Source organism: Peromyscus californicus, unplaced genomic scaffold, assembly GCF_007827085.1.
Source record: "Peromyscus californicus insignis strain IS unplaced genomic scaffold, ASM782708v3 Scaffold_5__1_contigs__length_169319896, whole genome shotgun sequence".
Lineage (NCBI taxonomy): Eukaryota > Metazoa > Chordata > Mammalia > Rodentia > Cricetidae > Peromyscus > Peromyscus californicus.
In genome coordinates this window covers 59,745,476-59,756,619 of record NW_026294573.1, presented here as the reverse complement: position 1 = coordinate 59,756,619, position 11,144 = coordinate 59,745,476, and the positions used below count along the sequence as shown (strand labels likewise).

General features: G+C 38.0%; 1 pseudogene; it reads left to right on the top strand.

Moving 5' to 3' along the window:
• The first annotated feature begins 5,513 nt into the window (after positions 1–5,513).
• LOC128096995 (60 kDa heat shock protein, mitochondrial-like) lies at positions 5,514–8,262 on the top strand (annotated as a pseudogene).
• Positions 8,263–11,144: the final 2,882 nt, after the last annotated feature.

The window sequence follows — 11,144 nt, the reverse complement described above, 5'->3', positions numbered from 1 at the left end:
TTGACTCTCAAATTTAAAATTACATAGTTGATTTTTAAAATTTGCATCTCACTGTGTGTAATTATGTACTCAAAATATTATAGACCTTAAAACCACAGAAACAGCACACATATATGAGCCAATTAACCATCAAGAGTACATTTTTTTTTCCTTTTACGGCTACGTATTATGTTTTTCTTGTTAATGTATTGTGTTTTTCTTGCCAATGCCTAAATGTTTATCTCCATAAGTCACTTCTAGTTGTAAGCTGTGGAAGCCATGAAACTGTTACAGTCACAAATAAGCCTTTACTTCTAATACTTATAGCATCAGAGCATTGACTTTTGTAAGCAGAATAGCAGGAATCTCCAAGCGTGTGCAGGGCCATTTCACTGTTTTGTCTGCAGTCCATCTACTTGCCATTTAGCAGAAACAGATAAATTAACATCAAATAAAGCTCTGAGCAGTTATAGAGAACAATGCAGTTAGTAATTGTAAGCCCAGCTTAGTCTTAACTCATTCCATTAAAGCAGTAGGGGTGCTTCCTGGGGTAGCAGACATTGTTGCTGAGAATGTGGTAATTGTCCTCTCAAAAAACTGTGCTCTAGTGAATGTGGAAGGTGTAAATGTTCTGGGAGGATGATGTATGGGCAGTGGGGAGGGTCTGGATGCACTTTTGAAAAACACTGACTGTTGTATCAGGAGTTTCTATTGTTTTGATCTTAGTTATGTTTTTTTTTCAGTGATTTTTTTGCCTATGTAATATTTGCATTCTTTATATAACATGTGTAGTAGTAAATCAGTCAATTATTTTAAGGAAATGAAATGAATAGACACATTTATTTTAGGTGGGATGCTTATAAGAGCAAAAAAATGAAAAGATACATCACCAAAGTCTGGAACTTTTCCATTGTTGATGCCCCTAGATTGTTTAAAAGGTGTTCAAAACAGATTTTCAACATGAAGCAACTTGTATTAGGATCTAAATGGGTTCAGATGACCTTTAAGAATCAATCACTTTAAGTTGAGTTTCTCTTTTGCTGTCATTGAAAGTTATGTATGATGAGAAAATTTAGTCACTTACACAGTTATTTTTAGCTATCTAAATCAATTCTGCATGTAGTCTTGAGCATGGCTGTGCCAGGGACATTGTAAGTAACGGACATAAAACTTTTATACCTGACTTTGGCATTGCTATTTAAATACTGGCTAAATTTTACTCAGACCACAGAATTTCAGGAATATCTTCTTGCCTTTTAAATTGAGGATTCAAGAACAAAAGGAAGCTAATGGGTAAACAGACTGCTGTTGGCTTCATGGCTGCCAGGAAGGAGATCGGGTAATGACTGTGCAATGCTCTCTTGATGTTAACTAGGTATGGTGGAAGAGTGGATGTGAGTTAGCCTGCCCATGGTACGCTGAGTGTAGATTCTGATCAATCCAGCTCTTAGTAGGATCACAAGGTCTTTTGGATTCAAGTGATGTTTTAATTTTCTAAAACCTGCTAACTTTTCCCTAGGGCCCAGGGCCAGAAGAAAGCACCCTCAGTTCTGACTCTGTCTCCATGTGAGGGTGGAGAAAACTTCCCCAAAGCAGAGACAGAAAGGTGATTGTTTTTAGTTTCTGATGGAAGCAGTCAGTTTACCAGCAGAGAACAGAAACTCTTTTGAGACATTCTCTTAAAATTTATCTTATGTTTAGAGATATTTTGCCTGCATGCATGTGTATTTCATGCATGCTCGGTGCCCTTAGAGATCAGAATAGGGCATTGGATCCCCTGAAATTGGAGTTACAGTTTTGAGCCGCCATGTGGGTGATACAAATTGAACCCAGGTCCTTTAGAAGAGCAGCCACTGCTTTTACCTGCTGAGCCATTTTTCCATCCCTGAGATAATCTTTTGATTTGTGGCTTCTGTCATGCTTTAGACAATCACATGAAATAATATGACACCTTTTCCAGTCACCTGGATACTAAAAAGAAAAGGAAAGTAACTTTGTCATAAGTCTGTACATCTCTAGCACTCGACAGAGTGTGTGGCTTATAGATATATTCAGCACTGAATGGTTAGATGAAGGAATGAATGTGTAAAGAGTGAAGAATACTTGATGTGAAGTCCCTCTAAATTCCATATATGACTAAGATTAGCTTTTTGTCCTATAAGAGGCAAGACCAATGAACACACTTACTAACTGAAGTTCTCTTTGTTGCCAACTTTTTAATTAGTTGTAATCAGTATGACACCCTGTCCCCTAATACCTTGCACAATTGCTGGCACATTATAGTGCTAATTACTTGTATGACTGGCTGGACACCAGTACATTTCTATGTCTTCTCATGTCTACTGAAGTTCCATGTTTTCTATGAATCTAACTTACCCTGATTCATTCTTTAACTCGAGTCTCCCTTCTCTTGAACCTTGGTGTGTATCACCTTCACCACTTATTTGATTCCACGTTTTTTATTGGCTTCTATAAATGACAGTGATTTCCCTTTATCTGCTTCTGAGGTTTATTAGGAAGGAAGAATTAAAAGAGACTGTGTGGATTCTTTTGGAATATACTCATTCCATCATAAATTTTTAAGAGTGATGGGGCTATACATTGTTTGAATAGTGTGAGTACAATTAGGCCAAACTTTCCTTAGACAGTCATGTCCAGTGAATTTGAGCTGCCATCCTGAGTCTTGCCATTCCAAAGTTTTTCTCCCATGTTCAATTTAAGATCTCCAGATATATTTATTGACTTCAAATGATTTGCTAACATAGCTTCATTGAAATAGATCTGTAAAGTCTATTACTCCATCACATCAAAGGACCAGATTTCTCTGAATATTACTGCTATCACTGATATTAGAGTTACTTTAAAAAAATGTGGAGTTCAATATCAGGGCCTTTGATCATCTTTAAAATCACCATGGCAAATAGGAAACATGGCTATTGCTGACTTCACAATTGTTTTCTTTTGTGTGTGTGTGTGTAGAGAGAGAGAAGACACATTTTCCTTCCTCGTGATAGTATGGTACATTTGCTTTACACCAAAGTAAACGTGAAGAATTTACTTTCAAAAATTGTAATAGAGATTGGCTCAGAGTACACAACTAGCTCTACTCCTCATGGTATACCAAGGTGCCTGTATCAACAGTTGCCACCGTCAAATGTTTCCTAACCATTTCTCTGTATAATATTCCAGAGTTTGAATTTGAACCTTATTATCATGTATATTGAAATGTTTTTTTTTTTTCCTCTTGGGGACTACATGGTTTTCCCCTTGATTTTGTTTCAGCTGGATTTCAGTTAGCATCAAAAATCTCATGAAGACATTTTCTTTTTTCAGGAAGTTCCATGAACCTCCATAAGTTTGTAGAGTAGCTGGATTTGAAGGAAAAGAGCGCGTCCCAGTTCCACTAACTACTTGTGCTTTAAGGCTTGGACATAACTCTCAAAAAAGAAATCTGCAGTACTTTGTGTGGCTTCTTGTTGCTTGCTTTGTATACTGTGGAGTCATTTATTTTGCTGTTTTGCTATCATGAATCTCTACATAGAAACTAACACTTTTCACCAGGAACATATTAAAAGCTTAAAATGATAACCTGCTTTATTGAGCACATAGCTACTATGGCCCTCAAAATGAAAACAATTCCAAAGTTCAAAAATAACTAATATATTTGTTATACATAGTTACTTGTATATTATGTTGACATTAAAATTAAAATTATGGAAACTGTTGAGATGGCTCAGCATTTATAGGCACTGGTGACTTGAAATGATCCCTGGAAGCCATTGATGGTGGTAGGTTATGAAAGCTGTACAATTACATTAAAGTACTTATAAATTACTAAGTAATAGAAATGGGGCATGTCATAAATTTATGTGTTCCACTCCATATTATGAAATACATTGTATAGGCACTTAAGTTTTGGAAGGGCACATAGTCCATTACTGGAAAGTCTTAGATAATCAAATGCTGTGTCCAGAGAATGGTGCAATACAGTTCTTTGCTTTTCACCTCAGGTCACTGTTAGGTCCATTATGAGTCCATTTGGATGCAATTCAAAAAGTATCTTCTGTCTGGGGCTTTCTCTTGTCTCCCTCCTCTAATGTCCCTTTGTCTTTATTTTCAGATATTCTTCCAGGGCTATATCTCTCTTTCCTCTTGGCTTTGGCCCTTAGGTTCCATTTAGTCCCCCCTCCCAAAAAAAAAAACCCTAATATACATCAGTGTGTGTGTGTGACATTTCATTTTCAGACATGCTTCGTGGATAAGTGTCTATAAGGTGTACAAGCTTTTCAAATACTAAAATGATCCTGATAGGATGTAGTAATTTTTTTTTTCTGTCTCACTTCAATTTTGCTAACGCGGCACAGATTTCTAGTGGTGAATTGTTTGCTTTTCTCCAGAACTAAGTGAAACAAAAAATAAATTCTATTGTCTCACAATTATTAGAGTTGGACCAGAAAGGAAACTTACTGATGGATTTATGGTATGTTTGCTAGAACAGTAAATTGAACTTAATTTTAATTTCTCTGTAATTTCTTAAGCATGTTTGTGAAGTATATCACATTTATATGATAGAAAATTATGCAATAAGAAAAAAAACCTTAAAATCCAAAGGTTAGACGAATTCTTACTGAGAAGTAAGTTGAATTCCACATTGCTGAAATGAGGTCTTCAAGACGAAACAACTTGTGATTAGCAGAACCAAGCCATTATCAACATCTTGCAGGGAGAGGGCCTGGAGAGATGGCTTTTTCATTAAAGGCACCCGCTGCTCCCACAGAAGAACCTGGTTTGGGTCCTAGCACCTGCATGGCAGCTTAGAACCGTCTACAATTCCACTTCCAGGATATCTGATGGCATGTTGGGGTATCTATGGACACAGGACATGCATTGCTATTCACCCAGGCAAATGTACATACACATAAAAAAACATTTCACAGGGAAACACTTGAGGAAGACAGGTAAGCACAGATACATCTCTGCTCCTTAAACAGCTCTGCCGTTTCTAGTTCACCTCACGGAACTAGTCTTTCACTCCTGTCACCTTAGTGTCCTTTCTAAAACGGCAAGAGGAGGTTTGTGTCTGATGGTAATGGTGCTCAGATACCACATGGAAAGTATGTGGAACAGATGCTGTCAAATAATGTTACCAGTGAAAGACATTCCCCTTTCTTCTCAATTATTCTAATTCCCGCTACAGAGAGAGCCTTGTCACATTATCTCTTGGGTTATAGTATTATGCTTTATTATGGTTACATATTTGCCTAGTGTTAGGGTCTGAATTATTTTCCCAAAAAGAGTATATTAAAATCATCCTAGACCCCCGAATCTTGGACTGTGACATTGGAAATAGAATCCTTAAATAGATGATAAAATTAAATCTGGGTCATTGACATGTTTCCAGGCCAGTCTGGCTGCTGTCTGTATAAGAGGAGGAAGAGAATCCAGGGTAAGTTTGTGTTATGTGAGCCCACGACAGTCTTTTAAAGGATCTCAAGAATTTATTAAGGTATAAAATGAGGATAATACACTCACTAATGCAAAATAAGGAAGACACCACTGCTGATCCTGCTGGTCCAGCTGCCGCTCTCCTCAAGGTAGATGGAGGCCAATTGCAAGCCACTCTCAGCCTCTGGACTGGGTCCCGACCACCCAAGGGGTCAAGTACTAGACAAAGCCAAGCCGTAGGGATTGTGACCCAAAGCCATTGGCTGAATGGAATGATCTCCCACAAGTTTGTACAGAGAAGAGGCTCTGTGAGGACACAGTGGGCAGGCCCCTATACTGAAGATAGAAAATATGGTGGAGATTTCTGTGCCTTAGTGCTTCAAGGTGTAGACTTTTTAGCAGATGCTGTAGCTGTTACAATGGGGCCAAAGGGAAGAATGGTAATTACTGAAGACAGGAACTTCCAAAGTAACAAAAGATGGGGTCACTGTTGCAAAGTCAATTGATTTAAAGGATAAACATAAATACATTAGAGCTAAATTTGTTCAAGATGTTGCCAATAACACAAAGACTGTCACTGCTACTCTGCTAGCCATTTATCTCCAAGGAGGGCTTTGAGAAAATCAGTAAAGGGGTTAAATCCAGGGGAAATCCAGAGAGGTGTAATGATGGCTGTTGACACTGTAATTAGTGAACTTAAAACAAAACAAAAACAGTCTAAACCTGTCACATTCCCCAGGAGAAATTACTCAGGTTGCTATGATTTCTGCAAACAGAGATAGACAATGAAAACATCTTGTGATGCAATGAAAAAGGTTAAAAGAAAGGGCATCATCACAGTGAAGGGTGGAAAAACGCTGAATTAGAAATTATTGATGAATTAGAAATTATTCAAAGCATGAAGTTTGGTAGAAGATATATTTCCCCATATTGTAATAACACTTCAAAAGTCAAAAATGTGAATTTCAAGATACCTGTGTTCTGTTGAATGAAAAAAAAATAAGGTCTAGTATCCAGTTCATTGAACCTGCTCTTAAAATTGCTAATGCTCATCAGAAGCCCTTATTCATAATTGTCCAAGATGTTGATAGAGGAACTCTAAGCACACTGGTTTTGAACAAGCTAAATGTTGGTCTTCAGTCAAAGCTCCAGGGTTTGGGGACAATAGGAAGAACCAGCCTAAAATCAGGGCTATCACTACTGGTGCAGTATTTGGAAAAGAGGGGTTGAACCTTCATTTTGAAGGTGTCCAAGCTCATGACTCAGGAAGAGTTCCAGAGACCACTTTTACTAAAAATGTCGTGCTTTTGATAGAAAAAAGTGACAAGGCTCAAACTGAAAAATATATTCAATTGTAGGAGCCAAAGGGATTGAGAACACCAGGAGAGCACAGCTCACTGAATCAACTAAGCAGGGCTCATAGGGGCTCACAGAGACGAAAATGGCAATCACAGAGCCTGTATGGGTCTGTGCTAGGTCCTCTGCATATATGTTATGATTGTGCAGCTTGGTGTTTTTGTGGGACTCATAACAGAGGGAGTGAGGATGTCTCTGACTTTTCACTTGCTCTTGGGACCTCTTTCCTCCTACTGGTTTGCCTCACCCAGCCTTGCTCTGGGAGTTGTTCTATGTGCTATGAATGTGTGTTGCTCTGATTGGTTGATAAATAAAATGCTGATTGGCCAGTAGCCAGGCAGGAAGTATAGGCAGGATAAGCAGACAAGAAGAATTCTGGGAAGAGGAAGGCTGAGTCAGGAGTCACCAGCCAAACACAGAGGAAGCAAGATGACAAGACAGAACTGAGAAAAGATACCAAGCCATGTGGCTAAATATAGATAAGAATTATGGGTTAAATTAAGTGTAAGAGCTAGTCAGTAAGAAGCCTGAGCTAATGGCCAAGCAGTTAAAATTAATATAAGCCTCTGTGGGCTTACTTGGGGAATACAAGTGGGAGAGATTTGTCCCAACCGTGGGCCAGCCAGGACACAGAAAAACTTCCAACTACACAATCTTGATGTGAGGGTTTGTGCCTAGTCTTACTGTCTTGTTATGCCATGGTCTGCTAATATCTCTGGGAGGCATGCTTTTTTTTTAAATGGAAACTGAAGAGAAATGAATTTGGGGAGAGAGAAGGGGGGATAGGGAGGAGTGGAGGGAGGGAAACTGTGGTCTGGATATATTGGAGACAAAAAACCTAAGAAAATAAAATAAAAAATTAAAAAAGAAAAATGTATTCAAGAAATCCTGAGCAGTTAGACACCACAACTAGTGAATATGAAAAGGGAGGGCTGAATGAGTGACTGGATAAACTTTCAGATGTAGCTGTGCTGAAGGATGGAGGGGCAAGTGATGTTAAAGTGAATGAGAAGAAAGCCAGAGTTATGGATGCTCTCAATGATACAAGAGCAGCTGTTGAAGAAGGCGTTGTTCTTGGAGGGGCCTATACTCTGCATCAGTCCATTCCAGCCTTGGCTTCATTAAAACCAGCTAATGAAGATCAGAAAGTAGGTATAGAAATTATTAGAAGAGCATTCAAAATTTCTGCAGTAACTATTGCTAAGAATGAAGGTGTTGAAGGATCCTCGATAGCTGTGTAAATTCCGCAGTTCCTTGGAAAGTGGTTATGATTCTATGCTCAGAGACTTTGTGAACATGGTGGAAAAAAGAATAGTTGATTCAATGAAGGTTTTAAGAACTGCTTTACTGGATGCTGCTGGGGTGGCCTTCTTGTTAACTACAGCAGATTTAGTGACAGAAATTCCTACAGAAGAGAAGAACCCCAAAAGGGAAGTAATGGGAGGAAATATGGAAGATGGCATGTTCCAACTCCTAGAATAGTAATTTCAGTGAACTCTGATGGGATGCTCAAGGCAGGTCCTTCGCTGAAAACTTCAGAGAAGTCACCTGAAGAAAATGACCGAAGAAAAAGTTGGCTGGCTGATCAGTTCTAACCATCAGTTGCTGGTTTCCACTGACAATATATAATGGTTTATTGTTATCATTGTCCATGACTACAAATAATTTATTTTTTACTTTTGAATAAAGACATTTGTACATTCCTGATACTGGGTGCAAGAGCTGTATACCAGTGTCCTGCTTTAGCTTAAGTCATGGAGGTGTTTCTACTGTTCTGTTATAGTCAGGATCATAGTGCTTGCATCCCCAGATGAGATGTTCAGAAGCAACCTTTCTGTGGAAAGAAAGAATTGTGTACAATGCAGAGAGGTATCCAGTTATGTGACAACCTATGTGTAATAAAGTTTTGTTTAAAGTTTAAAAAATAAAAAATAAGAAAGCTTGATTAAATGAGTACAATTCTAAATAAAATCTTCATTTTTCAGCAGAGGCTAATCCACTTGAGGGAAAGCACTGCAGTGTTCTCCTTTGCTGGGGTAGCAGGTGAACATGGGCTCTTCGGTGAATTTTGGAGTTCACCAAGGCTAAGAATTGTATTTAACATTTGCTTTTCTTCTCTCACAGAAACCCAGCTGTTCAGGCTACAGACAAGAATACAGTGATAATGAGCATTATCAATGATTTTTTTTTCTTTCTGCAAATAGTGTCTAGAGTTGTCTCTTTTATGAAGTCATAGAAGTAAACACAATTACGAGCTCAAAGATTATTTCTTATTGCTTGTCCAGACATAGGAAGAGAAAATTAAATCTTCAAATGTAATTTTTGAAATTAAGATTAATGATGATGAATATCTGATTCTCTCATACACTGATGACCTCATGTTGTTTGAGACAAAGTGTGGGGGCTTCTAGCTATCTTTGCCATTAACAAATATGATTGAGTTATTTTAAATGTAGTCGGGATACAAGACCCACTTGTCTGTGTTGAAAGTTTGCTTTGTATTTTTCAGAGGATCAAAAGCAGGCATTTGTGAAAGAAAAAGTCAAGTGATTTTTTTTCTCCTGACTTTTAAAAATTGCATTAGAGTCTCATTTCTGGATTATGGAAATATGGGAGAAAATGAGTTATCCTAATTAATTTATGGCAGGAACATCAAGATATGCAAACATTTCACAAGGTTTTCAATATTTTCCAAGTCTAAAAGCTTAAAGGCAAATTTAGTGATGAAGGAGAAATGTGCTAAGCAGTTAAGGATACGTTTATTACTGGGAAAAATACAGAAAAGGTACTTAAGGAATTAGCACAGCTACTTCTTTGTGAGCAGGCATGGTCTTCTCATGTCCCCTCAGCAATGTGTACACGCACATCTGCAAATAGGCAAGGGATGCTTTCTACCATCTCATTATCAGAACTTCTTGAATAGTTTTTGAGTGTTAATTAAAACCCATGAAATTTATTTACATAGTTGTAAGTAAAAGGTATTAAATAATCTCCAACATACCATCCAATACCAACAGTTTATAATTCTTTTGTGTCTGTCAATCCAAAAAAAAATTGGAGGCAAATATGAGATCATTCAGGGAGGTTGTTGTTCATGCTGGACCTGCAGGACTCTTAAAACTAGTCTCTACATAAAGGGCAGTGATTGTCTCATGAGTCCAAATTCCAGGTCTGAGCTACAAGATGGCAGCAGTCTCCAGGTGAAGAGACATGCAATAAAACTGCTGCATTAAGGAATTGATGGACATTTCCAGTGCTGCCTTTGATTTATAGACTCCATTGTGGTGTAACCTGCCCTATAGTTGTTGAGATCACTGATTAGAGAGTTGGAGAAATACCACCATATCTCCCTGCTGGACCAGAAACAATGAACTGGAACAACTGCAACAACTTTAAGTAAGTGTGTTGCTTTCCTCCCAAACACAAAAGCAACATACTTTGTTTCACCCCTGCCCCGCTTCCTTCCTTCTGGGTTGTTTCCTTCTCTCTTCTCATCAGAATCCACTGCCCATAGGGCAAGTGTGTACTCAAACTGTAAATATTACAAGGGTGAGCTGCCATGCTTTTTTTATGTACCTCAGACCTCACTTAGCAATAATGTCACTGAAAAGTATTTGTTTAATGAGCGAATAAGTGAATGATTGAATTTGTAGATGCTGAGATTTATAACCACAGCTATAATTTCTGGACCAGTCTCATTAGTCAAGGTAAAAGAGCTCAAGAAAAAGGAAGTGATGTGTATGTTTATGCATATTTATAACTCATCAAGAGAGACAGAGTTATTTTTACTTTATCCCAAAATAAAAGCTTTGCATATCTCATTATTTTCTTGATCATGTTCAAGGTAGGATGGCTAAGAGAAAGCCAAAATGAAAAATGTTTAAATTTCTAGGTGTTCCTTTAAAATTGTTTGGTTAGTTTGAACAGAAAAGACTATTTTAAATATTACTAGTATAAAGACTAGGAATTGGAGAGAGCAGAATTATCATGGAGTGTGGTTTGCTTTGTACCTGGCTGTTCCAGCTAGTGGCTTACCTTTGCTCTTCCCCTCATCCCCCAGGCAATTATCCCAGCATTTACTTGGGTTTGGTATACCCTTTCTATAATTTTGAAATCTTATGCAACTGAAAAGCTATGTAATAAGCATCATTAGAATGGGAACCAGCCTCACATTCTGCCTTCACAGAAATAGAAAAATCACCTGCCCAATGAGGCTCTTTCTCTACCCCCTGCCCTTGTTAAAAATAGCAGTTGCAGAATTTCATTATGAATCTGTATGCTTCACTTCTCACTTTCCTGTGGTCTGAGAAATCAAAGGCCATTCTGTCAAATGTCACTCTTGGGGTTCCCATCCTTATTTGTGC